At 41.0% G+C, this 17,542-nt stretch overlaps 1 protein-coding gene across 13 annotated transcripts in view; it reads left to right on the forward strand.

The window, feature by feature from the left end:
- LIMCH1 (LIM and calponin homology domains 1) overlaps positions 1-17,542 on the forward strand; it is a 219,993-nt gene that overhangs the window by 96,944 nt on the left and 105,507 nt on the right. For all 13 annotated transcript variants that reach the window (XM_017854638.1, XM_017854646.1, XM_017854651.1 and 10 more), the window contains exon 3: positions 15,426-15,532. The gene's annotated coding sequence lies outside the window, so the exon portion shown is untranslated. The remainder of the gene's footprint in view (positions 1-15,425; positions 15,533-17,542) is intronic.

The following is a 17,542-nucleotide window of genomic DNA, read 5'->3' on the forward strand; positions in this document are numbered from 1 at the left end:
TTTTTTTTTTTTTTTTTTGCTTTGAATTCATACCCTATGTATCTCTTCTCCCTTTTCATACACATTTTAATATCAGCAGAATATTTCAAGTAGACTTTTCTCCAGCTGAACTTTCCGAATACCGAAATTACTTCAGGTTTTTTATTTATTTATTTATTTTTTTTTTTATTTTGTGGTGTTTCTTTTCTGGCTGACTTTTTAGCCTTCTCAGTAGAAATGTTGTGACCTGTAAATATGATGGGGTAATGGTGTTTAGATCTCATCACTTGGCTCTTTACTCTCACACTCATTTGACCTCTATATGCCTGTTTCTTTTCCTAATGTCATCCACATGTCTGACCTGGACTATGAAATACTTTGTTCCTGGGGTCACCCCTAACTAGTAAATCATTGTCTTTACCTGCAGCCCTATAGAGACAAGTGTGGAATATATCCTTTGTTGCAAATATTGAAGTATGCAGAGATTAATCAGACCTTGATGTTTGACTCCTATTTGTCTCATGTATCTTGGGGGTTGGCATTGCCAGTGTAGGAATGGATTGAAAGTTGACAGTTTGAGATGATGAGCCACAACCAAAGTGTGATGACTATTTGACTCCTATTTGAATATGATGTGAAAATATAAACTGTGTTTCAGTAGTTCGTCTAGCTCAGCATTTCTTAAACTGTGCTTTATGAGCTATTAAAAGGTGTATGATGGAAAAAGGGATTCTGAAGTCCAATAAGTTTAGGAAAAGCTGAGTTAAAACTAAGAGTCTCTTAGTAAGAATTTCTCAGAACTGTTAGTCTAAACATTATGAACTCCAAGTGGGGAATATTTTATGCAGCATTTTCCAAACTTTATTTGTTCCAGAATCTCCTGGGACATATCTTCTAGGACTCTGTGATGTGTTTATTACTGGTTTTTTGTTTTTTTGTTTTTTTTTTGTTTGTTTGCATTTTTTTATACCTAACAAAATTTACCATTTTAACCATTTTTAGTTGTACAGCTTAGTAAGTTATATTCACAGTGTTATGCAATTGTCACCTGTATCCATTTGTCTTTGTTCAGGCTGCTATAACAAAATAGATTATAATGGCTTATAAACAACAGGACTTTATTTCTCACAGTTCTGGAGGCTGGGAAGTCCAAGATCAAGGCACTGGCAGATTTGGCATCTGGTGAGGACCTGTTTCCTGGTTCATAGATGACCATCTTCTTTCTATGTCCTTCCATGGTGGAAAGGGCAAGGATGCTCTCTGGGGTCTCTTTTAAAAGATCACTAATCCCATTTATGAGGGCTCACCCTCGTGACTTAATCACTTCCTAACACTCCACTTCCAAATACCATCACATTGACGGGCACAAACATTCGGTCTATAGCACTATTTTGAGAACTTTTTCGTCATCACAAATTAAAACTTTTTACTCATTAAACAACAACTACCCATTATCCCCTACCCTTACCTGAGACCCTGGTAACCTCTATTTTACCTTCTGTCTGTATGAATTTGACTACTCTAAGTACCTCATGTGTAAGTGGAATCCTGCAGTATCTGTCCTTTTGTGTCTGGCTTATTTCACTTAGCATATCTTCCAGATTTATTTACACTGTAGCATATGTCAGAATGTCATCCTTTTATAAGGCTAAATACTATTCCATTGTATGTATAGACCACATTTTGTTTATCTGTTCATCTGCTGATGAACATTTGGGTTGTTTCCACATTTTGGCCATTATAAACTTTAGTGTGTGAGTGTCTATTTGAGTCTCTGCTTTCAGTTATTTTGGGCATACACCTAAAAGTGGGATTGCTGGATCGTATTGTAATCCCGTATTTAACTTTTTGAGGAAACATCAAACTGTTTTCCATAGCAGTTACACCATTTTACATTCTCACCAACAATGCACAGTGTTTCTAGTTTCTCTATATTCTCATCAACACTTGATATTTTCTGTCTTTTTAAAAATAGCCATTCTAATGAGTGTGAAGTGATATCTCATTGTGATTGATTTGCCTTTTGTTATTGTTGTTAACTTCCAACCCAACTCAGACTGATACGTGATTCTACTACCATTGATTACACAGTTCAGCACAATATATGACTCATGTGGGTTGGAAAAAATCCAAAATGGTATACTCCCTGTTCAATGAAATGAGTTCATTAATCACACACAGTTGGATGTGAGTAGAATACCAAATTGTTATAAAAGTTTTAGGCCCGGGCACGGTGGCTCAAGGCCTGTAACCCAGCACCTTTGGGAGCCGAGGACGGGCGGATCATGGGTCAGGGAGATCGAGACCATCCCTGGTAACCAGTGAACCCCGGTCTCTACTAAAAAATACAAAAAAAACTACGGGGCCAGTGGCCGCCGCCTGTAGTCCCAGCTTACTCGGGAGGCTGAGGCAGGAAGAAGGCATAAACCCACCCAGGAGGCGGAGCTTGAGTGAGCTGAGAATTCCGGCCCACTGCACTCCAGCCTGGGGGCGACAGAGCGAGACTCTGTCTCCAAAAAAAAAAAAAAAAAAAAAAGTTTTTAAATGGCTTTGGCCTTAGCCTTCTCTTCTCTTTTCTCTTCTCTTCTCCTTCTTCCTTTCCCTCCCCTCCCTCCACTCTCCCTTATCCTCACTTACCTCCCTCTCTGTCTCCCCTCCCTGCTCTCCACCTCCCCTCCTCTCTCCTCCCCTCCTCTCTCCTTCCCTTTTTGACACAGGGTCTCACTCTGTCACCTAGGCTAGAGTACAGTGGCGTGATCTCAGCTCACTGCATCCTCAGCCTCCTGGGCTACATCAATCCTCCCACCTCAGTCTCCCAAGTAGCTGGGACTATAGGCGCATGTCAGCATGCCTGGCTAATTTTTGTATTTTTTTGTAGAGATGAGATAGCATCATGTTGCCCGCACTGCTCTCAAACCCCTGGGCTCAAGTGATCCACCTGCTTTGGCCTCCCAAAGTGCTAGGATTATAGGCATGAGCACTGTGCCTCGCCTAAATGCTTATTTTCAATTCTGCAGTTATTTCATCATGGACCAGTACCAAACCCATAGCAATCCACAGACCACAGTTTATCACTGCTCTCAAGTCATATTTTACATGTCAAATATATGGGAACTGTTTAATGGCATATGATAGATAGTTAAAGCAGTTTTATTCTAAAATAAGTGAAGGTATTTTTCATTCAATTCCCAAAATGCAACTAGTGAATTATGTTGGAAAACAATCTGGCCGTATAATATACTAATGCATATGTTGGGTTTTAAGGTTAGTTTAAGTAGCCTGGGGAATAGTTCAGTAATTTTTTGGAGGGATAGATTCCTTGGAATCCAGACAGTTTTCCTGATAGGCTGCATTGTGGTATTGCCCCTCAAGTGAGCTTGAATGTCAAGTCCTTGAGAGGTGATACAGCTGCTGTTTGGATGGTCATGAGTCTGGAATCCAGATAGAGATAAAATCAGGGTGCAAGAGCCAACGGAGTCTTTGGGGTTGGGCACTCTATTTCCCTAACCGTCCTATGAGGAAAAAATAACTAATATATGCTATGCTGGCAAGGAATTGTTCTTCCAAAGCTCTTCCAAGCAGAGTTAATTAAGTAATGTATGCTCACTTCATTTTGTAGTTGGTCCTCTTTGACATCAGGACTGTTAACTTCAGCAAATGGAAGCAGCATTACAGCTTAGTGCATAGTTCCAAAAGAATATCTTTAAAGCAAAACCAAATTTGATCAGTTTGTATGCTAAAAATGATAGTAGTAATTCACATTCTACTCTAAAACTCTGAAAGAAAAATCCACATCTGATCCACTTTTGTGAGTGCAGCCAGTGTTGATAGTTTTGTCTGCCCTAGGGAGTCTCATTTTCCTTCTTTTGGAAACTATTCCTTCTCTATTCCTCCCTGACCAAGGATTCACGGTCTTTTCTATCCTCTTTCATTAGCTACTGTTGGAGGGAACTTGACCCTAGACAGGTCAATATGGGTCTTTTCCTGGGATGTTTTTCAAATTGCAAGTGAGAAGAGAGTCAGTCCTCTGAGGGGGCACCAGCCTTCATGTATGACACTTGGGAACAAGAGGTTCATGTGGAAGAAACTCATGAACAGCAAGAGCCAATAAGCCAACATTTAGAGTGGACAGACAAGAGATGAAGTAAGTCCAGGTCCCCAGTACCTGAGGCCTTGGTTTCCAGCTGTTTCAGTGGGTCAGCTGCATCCCCACCCTGCGCCCTGCTGGGTCATACTGTACTCTGTAATCCAATATAAGCCTATTTACGTCTGGATTTCTCTCACTTGCAAATAAGAGTCTCTTATCATGACTCCTTCCTGCTCAAAACACTTAATATACTACCTTTCAAACAGCAAGTATGCCGTTGATAGCTTTGAGTAAGCTTTAAAAGTTAAAGTTAACATAGCCTAAGTGCTGACTCATCATCATTCTAACCCAGACTCACACTTTGCTCCCATTGTTGAAAAAACAGTAACAGATTATTTCAAAATACCGTAAAATATTCAACTTTATATTCTTTTTAAAAAATCATTTTTAGATACAGAATATGGGATGAGTGAAGTGAAGGGGATTTAACTCTTGAGGGCTAATGACATCTGTGAGTGAGAAGAAGGTGAAGGCATGGCAGAGAGGTGGAAGGAAGTAGAGGAGGCTTGTTCACGCTTCTTCCAAGATTGGAAGAGGGGGCTGACCAAGAATGCCTGGAAGGATTAACAAGTGGATCCAGGAGCCTACTGATGTGGGAGCTCATAAATTTGTGGCAGTTTCAGGTCCAATCATGGCAGCATTATGTCCAGTAGCACTGGGAGTCAAGCATTAGGGACTTAGGGTGATAAATAATATTCCTCTCTTCCTCTTCCAGCTGAGACATAAACATGGGAATCAGACAGAGATCACAGTATCATCTTGACTTCTCATGGAACAAATTGGAGAACATGAGTTTAGCGCTTCAACAAAGTGGGTTTGCCAATCCTCAATCCTGAATTAAATGAATGTATCCACCCATTTCTGGCACAGCTGGGCAACCACAGGCCTCCCCCACAGAGAGAGGCCCCTTACTACATGGCAGAGACCGAGAGCTTGTCTCACGGAATGGAAATGGCTGAGCAGGAATGTCCAATTTCTTCTCCCAAATCAACTTAGGAAAGGAGGAGGGAGGGGCCAAGAGTGTTATCCCTGCTGATGTCCCTCCATATAGACACACAGCTGATCCTTCTTCCAGTGAGGCAAGAGATGGCTGGTTTCGATGCCAAGGCTCATTGTCCCAGGCTAAGTGTTCCATCTGTGTTATTTCCTCCTCCTAGTCCTTGTTCTCTTATAGAATGACGGAGAGGTGGGGATGCTGAAGCTCCAGGCAGCGGCCTAGACTGTATCACGAAGGAAATAAGGCAACAAGGGGAGAGAGAAATGGACTGAGAGAAAAGAACAAAGTCTGGAAATGAAAGAGCAGGTGTTATAGGAGAGAAGGAATGAGAATCCTAGAAGAAGAGGGACTAAGGTCAAAGAGGAGGAGCATTTACTTCTTATGCCCCAGTTATTGTTGTTCTAGGTGATATCTAGGTTAAAAGAGAGCGAGAGAGCACTGCAAAGGCCCTGGCAGGAGCTCACCTGCCATGTCTGAGGACCAGCGAGCAGGTGCCTGGTTGAAGCGGCATCTGGGGTGGTAGGTAGGGGAGAGCCTCGGAGATGTGATCAGAAATGTTGCAGGTAACAAGTTCTATAGGACTCGTAAGGACATAGGCTTTTAGAAGAGAAACCTGGACAGAGAAGGGTTAGGCTATTCAGCCAGGAAGGGGCAGAGCTGGGATCCTCAATGTGGTGGTGTGGCATTTGACTCCAGACACACAGTGCTTCCTAAAACAGTGCTCTGGTCTGGCTTCCCTGGCACTGTCTTCCCTGGTTCTCCTCCTCCTTATGTTTGCTCCTCTTCAGGCATGATGAACTCATCCTCCTCTAACTGTCCTTTACATGTGGATGATGTCTCTGGGTTAGCCTCGCTCATTCCATGTCTGACCTCTCCCAGGAAATATCCTGCTTTCCCTTGGCTTCTCCTGTGTTCCTGGGTTGGTGATTCCCAAACCTACGTATTCTGCAGGGGCCTTGCTTCTCTACTCCAAACCCAAATATAAGTCCCTGATGAGCTGTGGCTCTCTAAATATAGAGTGCTCCCAATTTACTTCCCTTCCTCACAGATCTCCTCTTGCTCTTGTTCCTTAGGATGATCTCAATGGCTGAAAACCATGGCATTACCTGAAACCCCATCTTTCCCCTCGTCCTCTATCCCCACATCCACTCAATGGCCAATCCAAAGAGAGGTGCCCATATCTTCCCCCTCTGGTTTAGCTCTCCCTGAAATCTTTTGAAATTAGTTAATTAATTAATTAATCGTTTTGTTTTGTTTTTGAGACAGGGTCTCGCTCTATTGCCCGGGCTGGAGTGTAGTGGCCCAATCACGGCTCACTTCAACTTCTGCCTCCCAGGTTCAAGCCGTCATCCCACCTCAGCCTCTTGGGTAGTTGGGACTACAGGTGCGCACCACCAGGCCCATCTGATTTTTTTTTATTTTTGTAGAGATAAGGTTTCGCCACATTGCCCAGGCTGGTCTCGAACTTCTGGGCTCAAGCGATCTGCCTGCCTCCTAAAGTGCTGAAATTGCAGGCACAAACTACCAGGCCACGCCAGGCCTGGGATCTTAAATGGACCCTCTCCTCCACTCATGGGCTCTCTCCCACTGCACCTGACATCTTTTCCCAGGACTCCTGTTCTCATGAACTGGTCTGGCTTCCCCACTGCCCAAAGAACAGCCCAGATCTTTAGCAAGACACTCACAGCCCTCCTCTGTCTCACCTTTCATAGTTCTCTTCCCTTCCCACCTCCCCTTTTCTCTTCTGTGATCCGCTGTGCTTCTGCTCATTTCCCATCCATAAAATGTTTTCTTCTGCTTCAAGCAGCCACCCAGCGGCCACCTTCTGGGTCAAACCTCCCCAGAATTCCCCCAGGCAGAATGAGTTGCTCTTTTCTCTCAGTGGAAGAGCTGGTATCCTCATTAAGTGCTCCTGGCAAATAAAAATGCATTGAAAGTCTGGCAAGTGCTGATTGTTGTTGGACATCAGCCAGTCACTGGAGTGTGACTGTTACCCATACAGGCTGAGGCAGCAACTGTGAACACACGGCAGGTACAGGAAATCCCCAAATTCTATTAATTACTGGGTAAGGTCCTAGAGATATTTTGGTAATGTATTCCTTAAATTCTGAGTTTCTTAATTGCATTTCTGTTAAAGGGAGTTTGCTTCAAATGTAGAAAACCTAACCAAAACCATGTTTAAAAGAAAAACAAGTCTTATAGGTAGAATAGAAAAGTAACATTATTGTTGGTTGTGGATTTCCTAACAAGATCTGGGTCTTCTGTGATAGACTTGCAAATCTGAAAGTCTTTCTGAGGTATGCTAGTCCTTATTAAAATTTCTTCGTTCTTTTCTCATTCTCTTGTTTGCTTGCTTGCTTGCCTGCTTGCTTGCTTGACAAGGTCTTGCTTTGTTACCCAGGCTGAAGTGCAGTGGTGCGATCATAGCTCACTGCAGCCTCTACCTCCTGGGCTCAGGTGATCCTCCCACCCCAGCCTCCTGAGCAGCTGGGACTACAGGCATGCTCCAGCATGCCCAGCTAATTTTTAAAAAAACATTTTATAGAGAGAGTCTTGCTCTATTGCCCAGGCTGGTCTTGAACTTCTGGCCTCAGGGGATCCTCCTGCTTCCGCCTCTCAAAGCACTGGCAATACAGGTGTGACCCACTGCACCTGGGCCTTATTAAGATTTTTAGGGCAAATATTTCTTGTAGAAAATATATAAAAATGAGAACTTCAAAAGAGGTAATTCTAGTTTACATTTTAATGTTTTCCACCTAGTCTTTTCATTTATAGAAACTGAGAATTATATGGATGCTTTATGCATATATTGCATTTTAAATATCTGGCAGTAAAGGTGTCTGGATTCATTTGAAACCCAGATGAGCATTCCCTTCATTTTCTGTGAACCCAAATCCATGATCATGTTGATCTTTCCCTAACGGGGTAAAAGAAATAAAGCCAAGAAGGTTGGGCACAGAAGGGAGCTTCTCATTCCCTGTCTGGTTTCCACAGAGAACTACCAAATGCAGGGTGTCTGCCCCAGAGCCAGAAAGCTGCTTGCTCTGTGCAGGAGATAAAGGAAAGAGAGAAACCTTTTTTCAGATGGAAATGACAACTGAAGAAAGAGAAAGGTAGCAAGGAGCTTCTTGCTTGCCTTCGGAAGAAAAGAGGAAGAAGGGCCTGGATGAGGCCCCCTCCTCCCGCTCCTTCTCCCTCTGATAGCACTGCCATGGGCTGAGGAAACCTCTTCTGTAGCTGTTGGGATCCTTGATCCAACTGTTGTCAGAGGAGACGTGCACCTGGCGTCTCTGAATTTGTTTTCCCACTGAAGTGTTCTGCCCAGCTTTTAGGTTCCATCATGTAATTCCTACTCTTCTTCATGTGTGCTTTGGATGAAGTAGGCTTTTCTGGTCTGAACTTAGAACCACCATGCAAGGATTTATGTCTGTGGGATAATTACAAATGATGGCTTATAAGCAGCTACCTTACAAATGACTTTTGGTATGTAGCCTGCCCCTAAATTTGAGGCTATTTGTATAAAACTGCCAAGCTGGTGGTTAATAACAACTAAGTAACAATAGCAGCAACTATCTTTTTTTTTTCTTTGCCATCTCCTATGTAACTGGCAAGTGCTATACCTACACAGTGTGCCTGTTTTTCATAGATGGATAAACTGTTCTTCATCATCACATCTTCCATGGTCCTTTCATGCCTGAGTGAACAAGAATGTCTTAATAAAAACTTCCATACAGTGAGTGCCCAGAAGGTGCCAGACACTGGGCTGTGTTCTTAATGCATGTTTTCTTTAATTATGACATCCCTACAGGTCGATAGCATCCCCCACCTTACGAGTTAGGAATCTGAGGATATGAGGATCAGAAAGGTTAAGAACTATGCCCAAGGACATGTAGCTAAGAAGCAGACAAGGCTTCTTACTGGAAAAGCTTCTAACTGGAAAAGCTACTTGTGCCCTGTTCCTTGATATGTTTGTTCTTCTCTTGCTTCTGTTTTCTAATTTGATGTCATAACTCTGTTTATGTGTATCTTGAACAATTCCAGTTATCTGATGGATTGTGAAGACTAAGGAATTCTGCTTTATTCGTTGTTACAGATACCTAGAAGACCACGTAGCACATTGAATTGAGTTTATTTAAATATTTAGTGAGCACTTGGTACATGTCAGGAACTTTGCTATACTCTGGGGTAGAGACCATCCTGGGCTATTCCCTCACCTTGCCTTTGGAGTGAGAAAGGAAAGGGAGTGAGTTGCAAGGATGTCTGTAGAGTAAGAGGCCCTAGGAAGGTAGCAAGCTCAGGTCTTACCCATAGCCCTTGGGGAATGTTTTTATACACAGGGCAAGCCCACAAATCAATGAAATGAGAAACCACTGGCCCATGAACAAGGAGGGTTTAATGTATGGAAGTTACATAAACAGTGGTATAAATTCATATATTAATATTAGTCTAGTACAAAATAGACTCTTTGAGGAACTTTATGTTATGTCTGTCTGTTGAATTGAGACTCATGTTATGCACTACTTGCCAATTAGCCAGAAATGGTGACTTTCCATCAGTAGCACCTGAGGATTTACCTCATGACTTTGTGGTGGTCATCTCAGAGGTGACAACCATTTTTCCTTGAATTTTGTGGAATAGATTTTTACCAGTGAAGTCACAATCCTACCTAGTCGAATTTATCTTTTAGAAATTCAAGAACCTTTTCTCATAAACTTTTTTGGGAAAAATCTCGAACATACAGAAAAATTCGAAGAAAGGTATGGTGAATAACTGAATAGAGGGTCAGCCAACTACGGCCTATTGACCAAATCCACCCAATGCCTGCCTTGGTAAATAAAATTTGTTAGAATACAGACACACACGTTTGTTTACATATGATCTGGTTACAACAACAGTGTTGAATTATTTTAACAGAGACCACCATGTGGCCCACAAGGCCTAGAAGATTTACTATCTGACCCTTTATAGAAAAAGTTGACTGACCCTTGATCTAGATTCACTGTTTGTTACTATTTTACTATTGGCTTTATCTCTGTCTTCACAGACAGGCAGACATAGTTGCAACCTCTCTCTCTGTCTCCCTTCCCCCACACGTGTGAACATATATACACTTGCATACTTTTTTTTTTGAACCATTTGAACATTATGTTACTGACATTATGATAATTCACCCCTAAATAATTCATATGGATGCTTAAAAATAAAGGCAGTCTCTCATATAAATGCAAAATCATAATCACACCTAAAAAATTAACATTCATTCAACAATATCATCCAATGTGCAGTTCATATTTAAATTTGACTTTTACACCCTCACTTAGTTTTGCCTCTGGGATCTGGGGTCTAATCAAAGATCATGCATTGCATTTGGTCATGATGGCTTTGATCGCCAATTTTTGTTTTACCTGATATTGACTTTTTTTGAAGAGTCCTTTAAAAACTTCTTGCAAAGATGTATGGGTTTGTTAGCTCCATGATAGTAAGAGCTAAATATATAGCCATTATAGTAAAGCAGTGTCTTGTACTTCTTTTCCCTTGGGATAGAGACACTTTTAGTGTTTGGCTTCCAAAGTTAACACACTAAGATGTGGGCTTTGCTGGAAATTGTAAATGTGGAAAAATCTCAGTGTGAACAGCAAGGCAGATGAGAATTCACAGGATGCATTTTATGTAATTAAAGGCACAGCCCTTCTCGCTTGCTCCAGTGGCTGCCCTTGCTAGCTCTTGGCTGGGTGGCTCTTCCTTCTGGCTTTTCTTCTGCCTAGGGCCTGGCCCCACTCCAGCATCATTAGGTTGTAGCAAGAAGCTGGAAACAGACCTGCAGTTATTTAAATCTTCTAGCCCAAATTGTTTGGGCTGGCTGGCAGCACAAAGCTTTTGTGTTTGCAGGCTGCGTGCTGAACATAGCATGGTGTTCAAGGGCGGGTCTGTGCATCTGCAATGCACATAGGAGGAGGAGCACCCTGTTGAGAATCTGTGGGAGTCACAGTCATGCACCCCTTAGGGGACTACATGCTGGTCACAGGTCTTGTCCTTTATTGTGATGTCAAATGATTCCCAGAGAGTGTCAGCACTTCCTTTGCTTTGCTCTGGGCAGAAAGCACTCAGAGCTTAAAGGCCAATCATTGGATACTTGCACTCTCAAGTGAAGACTCACCTGGCTCTGTACTCGTCACTCTTTGGTTTGGAGTTGCCTCATTGGGTAGTTAAAGGGTTTGTTTACTGTTCCTGAATGGTAGAATTGTACGTGAGAGGTGCACATGTTTTTGAATGTGGTATCCTCAAGATTGTTCAAGGCTAGAGTCAGTGGAGAATTTGAGAGTCACAGAGCCAAGTAAGTTAAGAGAGTGCATATTTATGTGTGTTTGTTTGCTGGTGGGAGGCAAGGAGGAAGAACATCATAGGGAAAGAGAAGAGACAAGAAGAGAAAAAACTAAAATGGAAATTTCAGGGAGGCTGAATTCAGAATAAGGCACCTGGAAACTTGGAGAGGTGGGAAAAAGAATTGGTACTTTTCAGACTTAGATTTTTAACATCTGGGGAAACTTCCCCCCCCCCCCCCCCCACTGTGTGGAGTTAATTGGGAGTTGGATTTAGTAGCAGGGTGACTGGTATAGTGTATAACCTGTCTGTGCCTCAACTACTCCTCTAGAAAATGGAGACAGTGACTGCGGTGTATGGCTGTTTTGAAAATAAATGAAATAATCCATATACATCCTCAGAACAGACCAGGTAGATAGATGGCAAATGCTTGAAGAGTGTAAGCTACAAACGTTTAGTTTGTATTATTAATTATATTCACCATAATGGTCTGATATCTAAAGCCTTCACCTATCTTTAACCTATTTTCTTAACAATAATGGGTAAATTTTTTAAAGCCTTTTAAAAAAGAATTCACCAACTGCGCATGGTGACTCATGCCTATAATCCCAGCACTTTGCAGGGCCAAGGTGGGCAGATCACTTGAGCTCGAGACCAGCCTAGCCAACATGATGAAACTTCATCTCTACTAAAAATATAGAAATTAGCCAGGCATGGTGGTTCATGCCTGTGGTCCCAGCTACTCAGGAGGCTGAGGCAGGAGAATCACTTGAACCTAGGAGGTGGAGGCTGAAGTGAGCCGAGATTGCATACTACACACCAGCCTGGGTGACACAGTGGAACTCCATCTCAAAAAAAAAAAAAAAGAAAGAAAGAAAGAAAGAAAAAGAAATTCACCAGCAAGCTTTGATTCTCATATTGACAAAATATTTTCCACTTTTAGCAATAGTTTATTGTACTAACTTTTATCTCCATATGTGCTCATAAATATTCCAATAATAATAAAGTAGGTGACTTTTATTCCTTCTTCTTTTTCTAACCAATCATTTACAAGTAAGCATACCAAGTGAACATCCACATGTACTTCTTCCACTGGCAATAAGAAAAGCAAAATTCCAGGGAGAAGATTTTGCTCTCTGGAAAATGATGTGACCCAAATTGGAAGTCTGAGTACTGAGTAAAGACAAGTCTGGAAGCAAGTAAGACTGGCGTAGTTGGCATAGCTAAAATCAGTAATACATTGATATGTCTTGTGATAACACAGTTAATTAGAAAAAAAGGTTGAAAACAATTTATTTCAAGTAACTGAAATATTGGGACAAAATAAGTATTTTGAAAGGATAGATGTTGTATTTAAATTAAGTAACAAGATGATCAATGCACAACTAGAAAATTTGGGTCTGTTAAAAAGGACTCCATATCACCACTTTTTTCATTCCTTGCCTGCTTTCCTTTTCTTTTCTACCTAGGACAGGCTCGATCAATGAAACATATATGGCAGAGAAGGTGGAAAACTGTAAAACTCAGGGGATGGGAGGGAACTCTTACATTTGATAATTTAAAAATGTGGAAAGTGACTGAAGGAGACACTGGTGAGGGTATAGGTGACTTCAGACTTGGTCTGAGCAGCTAGCTCACTGTCAGCCTCCGTGAGTTCTTGTGAACGATGGCATCTCTTGCCTGCTGAAAAAGACCGAGGCTTACCCAAAAAGAAAACATCCTGGGATGAAGGCACCCTCGTTGGGGGAAAGCAAGGTTGTAGTAACTCCTCATTGGTCTCCCTGTCTCCCATCTTGTTCCTTTGAATACTTCCTTCACACCATCTACCTCCCGCCAACCCCAACTGCAGCAGTCTCCTTCCACCATAGATCTAGGCTTTCACTTCTCAGATACAGCCCCCTGTGACATTCTGCAACTTGCCTTCCATGGCCTTCGAGGCCTGTATGATCAGCCTCTACCTGCATAGCCTCATCTTCCTTTGGTGCTGGCCTCGGATTTTTATGCTTGAGTTCCTCACATAAGACATGTTGTTTTGCACCTCCATCCTTTGGGGGCTATGTGATCTTGGACAGTTTGATAAATTGTTCTGTGCCTTAGATCACTCATCTGTCAAAATTGTTCATAAAGTTGTACACGAATTAAATGCGTGAATATATGTAAAGTTCTTGGAATAATGCATGGTGAATAATAAGGGCAATGGAAAGGTTAGCAACTTATTGCTCTTGTTATTTTGAACCTGGATGTATTGATTTTTTTATTACTGCATAAACCTAATGTGTTTAAACACCCTTTGGTTATCTCTCATTTTCTGAATGTCAGAAGTCTGGACATGGTGTAACTGGGTTTTTAGCTCAGGGTCCCACAGGACTGAAATCAAAGTATTAGTGCGGGCTGAGATCCTATCTGAACATCTTCCAAGCTTCTTCCAAGCTCATGTGGTTATTAACATAATTCATCTCCTTGCAGCTATAGAATTCATAGCCAGCATGAATTCTGACCTCACCTTCTTCTAAGAGCTTCCCTGATTAGGTCAGGCCCAATCAGATAATCTTTCTTTTGATTAACTCCAAGTCAACTTGCTAATGATATGTCACAGAGTGATAGCCCATCATATTCACAGACTTCACCTGCATTCAAGAAGAGGTGTGTACATTGGGGGCAGGATTATTGGGGGTTATCTTAGAATCCGGACTACAAACTGGGTAACTGGGAAATATCTTTTCTGTTCACTCAGTTGAATTGCACGTGGGTGAATATATGATTCTGTAATCACCATCATTTCAGATTTTTGTAGCATCTTTCTCACAGCATTCAGATGGATTCACATCAGTCTGGCTTCTGGCTTCTGGAGCCGACATTCCCTACCCTGTAGTTTTCACTAACTGATGGGATCAGTTACCACCTTCAAAAGTCTTTTAGGAAGAGGACAGTTAGAGACTTGTAACTGATAAACCTCTTGACTAATATCCTGGAGTTCCAAAAGGATGACCCACAATTTGCAGTCCCTTTCAGAACCATTTGTTTGTACTTAATGACTTAAAATAGATGGAGACTGACCCCTCCTTAATTGTCAGTGGTGCCTGCCAATTCAGAGTAAATTTGTATCTGCTAGAGAAAATTTCACTTTCTTTTGACAGGCTTTTGCATTAGTATTTTAAAAGCTTTCCCTGTCCTTTTTTTCTCATTTCAATTAAGTCTAGATTTTTTTTTTCTTGCATTTAACCCAGTTTATAATCCACAAAGAGGTATTACTAGTCAACACCCACAAAGGTATTACTAGTCAAAACCCATAAAGTATGTATATACAACAAGACATGGACAAAGAAGCAATAAGGAATACCTGTTTTTGAGTACAGTTCCCCCTAACAATGTTAAGTTTTCCTTTTTTTTGTTTTTTTTTGTTTGTTTGTTTGTTTTTGTTTTTGTTTTGAGACGGAGTCTCGCTCCGTCGCCCAGGCTGGAGTGCAGTGGCACGATCTCGGCTCACTGCAAGTTCTTCCTCCTGGATTCATGCCATTCTCCTGTCTCAGCCTCTCGAGTAGCTGGGACTACAGGCCCCGCCACCACGCCCGGCTAATTTTTGTATTTTTGGTAGAGACGGGGTTTCGCCATGTTAGCCAGGATGGTCTCGATCTCCTGACCTCATGGATCCACCCGCCTCAGCCTCCCAAAGTGCTGGGATTACAGGCGTGAGCCACTGTGCCCGGCCTAAGTTTTCCTTTTAATGGCGTTTTACTTGTAGTTTTATACAAATGTGTCAAGCTAAAGGGAAAAATGAATCTGGCATGGCTGTGGGTTTGGAGGTTTGAAGTGTCTGTTTATCTGGCATTTCCTAACAAAGTATGATTTGTTATGCAAGCTATGATTTAGACCTGACCATAGCTGCCTTAGTGACCAGTATCCCTACAGCAACTTGGGAGGGGCTGGTTCATAAAGATAATCTAAGATAATATAGACTTGGATTTCTTTTTTTCCTTCTAGGACAATATTATCTTATTCTTGAGAGGTTGTAAAGAGCTTGGCCTTAAAGAATCTCAACTTTTTGACCCGAGTGACCTCCAGGATACATCCAACAGAGTAACAGTCAAGTAAGTAAAGCATGATTTATGTTTAAGGGAGACTCCTTTATAGTTTGACTTGCAATTTTGTGATGATGTTGTAAGTTCTAAGAGACAGAGAATTGGTTATGCTTAATAAAATAAAATGTGAAGGTAAAATCAACTTTCGAAACAACTCACATTGGCTTTCCCTCTGTGCATAGATTTCATTCTAATCATAATTTTTTTGAATGCAAAAATCTTGCATATAGAGTTTGAATTTTGAAGAGAAGGAGAAAAATGTTAAATAAAGCTTAACAGAGAGGCAAGAAACAAATAGGCACAGAATCAGTGTGTTAGACAAAAACTTTTATTGGCGCCAATTGAGCATTTGAATAGGCTCTTGAAAGGTAAACAGATCTGAACTCTGCTATGCAAGGAAGGCATTAGATTTTGGAGAACTCACTTCTTCATTTACAATTGTAACTGTCTTCTCATATGTGTCAATGATCAAGTTCTTTGAAGATGGATCGTTGGCACTTTGACTATATCTACTTAGTGAGCCCTGTTTGGGCCAAATAAGTCTTGGAGCAGAGTGTCACAATAAAAGAGACAGCAGTGTACTTCATGTAAAGAAATAACTTGTGACCAGGGTATGAGATGGCAGAGATAACTTTCCTGTAGTTTAGAAGTTCTTTAGATCCTGCTGATTTCATATAAAACATTTTCCACTTTAGCCAAACAATGTTTGACATGGACATGCCTAAATAATAAACATAGTTTCATAGATAGGGTCTGTGAATTAGTAACTTTTCTTCTTTTGATTGTTTTTGGAGTCATTTTATCATGAAAGAACAGAAAAGGGAGAGAAGCCAAAATTCGGAGCTGTTAATTTTATACTATTTGCTTGATTTTATACTATTTGCTTGATTTTTATACTATTTGGTTTTATACTATTTGCTTGATTTTTTATACTATTTGATTTTATACTATTTGCTAGATTTTTTTATTTTTTAAAAGGATGAGGAAAATAGGAAAAAAGTGACTACTGGATAAAATAAAATTTGGATTTTGTATTGGATTTTATGATTCATGACTGGGAATATGGGGGAATCAGTGGTGATCTGTTATCTAAAATTACTTTTCTATTGTGTATGTGCCATTCTTTAAAACTTCTCTTGGAAAAATTTTAGCTAAGTGAAAAAATAACAGAGTAAAATTTAGGATATTTGAATATGGAAACTACACTAAACCTCATCTTGGTCATCACATGCCCCATTTATTACTGTACTTAAATCTATCCTCTATAAACCATTGTTCACTTTAGGAAATTGTTTTAGGTTCTGCCTCATCTCCCATTCATAGTTTCACCCGGGTGGCAACTGACCAGAAACAATAGTAACTGTGCAGCTTAGTAGGTAATAATTAGTCACACACACATTGCTTGGAGGGTGAAGGAAAGGTCACTTTGAAAGTGTCTGCTGCTGCATTCATTTTTTTTTTAGAGCCACTTTAAATCAATATGTTACTAAACCAGATTTCTGAGCCTGATTGGTTTTAAAAATTCAGAACTCGTATCACCTTTATTGCTTATCTACAAAAAACTGGGCATCAGGAAAATGAGGATCTAGCCCTAGGTCTGCTGCTCACTAGATCTGAAGCCCTGGTTAAGCTCCCTTCTTCAGCAGGCCCCGTGTATTCATCTAAAAATGGAAACTGGACAGAATATTCCATCTGGTATTATTCTAGGTAAAGCTTGCTCAGTGCAGATATGGGAAGATGGAACAACCCACTTGTAAAGAAAGAGATTTTAAATCATGGTGTGGAAAGAAACCTAAAGGGGAAAATGTCACTTAGGCAAATGATACATGGATACAGTCCCTTCTTAGTTACTGTACCATCTTTTTGTTTTCCTGTCCATTTTTCCTTCTTTGTTTTCTGTCTCCTTTTCTTCCTTCTGCATTCCCTCCCTTTTAATCCTGTCTTTCTTTCCATCTATCTCTCCTTTTGTATGTCTTCTCCTCATTTTCTTTTAATGTTTCCTTCACTTGAGTACTCTTA

The sequence above is a fragment of the Rhinopithecus bieti genome, unplaced genomic scaffold (genome assembly GCF_001698545.2).
Source record: "Rhinopithecus bieti isolate Rb0 unplaced genomic scaffold, ASM169854v2 scaffold_2339, whole genome shotgun sequence".
Taxonomy (NCBI): Eukaryota; Metazoa; Chordata; class Mammalia; order Primates; family Cercopithecidae; genus Rhinopithecus; species Rhinopithecus bieti.